Raw genomic sequence first — 900 nt, forward strand, 5'->3', positions numbered from 1 at the left:
TAATTTATTACTGAGTAGTTAGTTACTGCCCAACATTGATCCTTAATTTATAATTTCTTAAATTTAAATGAATATAATCGCATTCATTATTCTGACAACGTACATGGTCATAAAAAAGGAAACAATCTCAAAGAGAAAATATTGTATATCTCAAATGGTGCATTGTGGTTCTTCAGATGCATTTTTTTTCATGCATATTCTTCAACTTGTAGGAGCCTGTGTTGAAACTAGAAAAATTGGGGGAAAATATTTCTCAGACGCCGCAAAAGAGAAGTGTGGCTGAGGTGGAAAAGTTAGTGTATTAATGAAGTAAAATCAGACCGTACAATGTAAAATTGATATAAATAGCAAAATATACAAAGACAAAAAAGAAGCATGAAACTTCTGCGCCCTCTAGTGGTTCCAGGTGGAATTATTGTCTGGTCGCTGTCGTAAAGACGCTGCAGTAGCAAGACGACGGAACTTTTCCTCAGCGCTCCTGAGGATTTTTCACCACCACTTTGGAGAACACGGGAGGTACGAACACTGACGCTCCTACTTTGTTTGCTGGCTCCTCCTTCTTTTTCCTCTCTTCTAATTGAGTCGTCCTTCTCTACTCAACGCCACGTCCCGGCGGGGCTAAGAGAATTGCACGGTGAAGGCTTATCGGGGTCCAATGTTTCCGTTTTAACATCATAATGGCAATTTTAAAACGGAAGGAAGTCTTTTTCTGCCTTTAAAAGACACTGAAGACATAAATTAACGGCAGATGCGCGTGGAGCACTATGTCAAGTTTCCATCATTTTTTCAGTTGTTTTCAATTGCATGAGAGTCAGTGCTGCATTTTTAATCATAGTATCTGGTACTGATTTGAATCAATAATTTTTTCTGACTTGTGTGAAGATACCACGGTGACACAGA

The sequence above is a fragment of the Scophthalmus maximus genome, chromosome 3, assembly GCF_022379125.1.
Source record: "Scophthalmus maximus strain ysfricsl-2021 chromosome 3, ASM2237912v1, whole genome shotgun sequence".
Classification (NCBI taxonomy): domain Eukaryota; kingdom Metazoa; phylum Chordata; class Actinopteri; order Pleuronectiformes; family Scophthalmidae; genus Scophthalmus; species Scophthalmus maximus.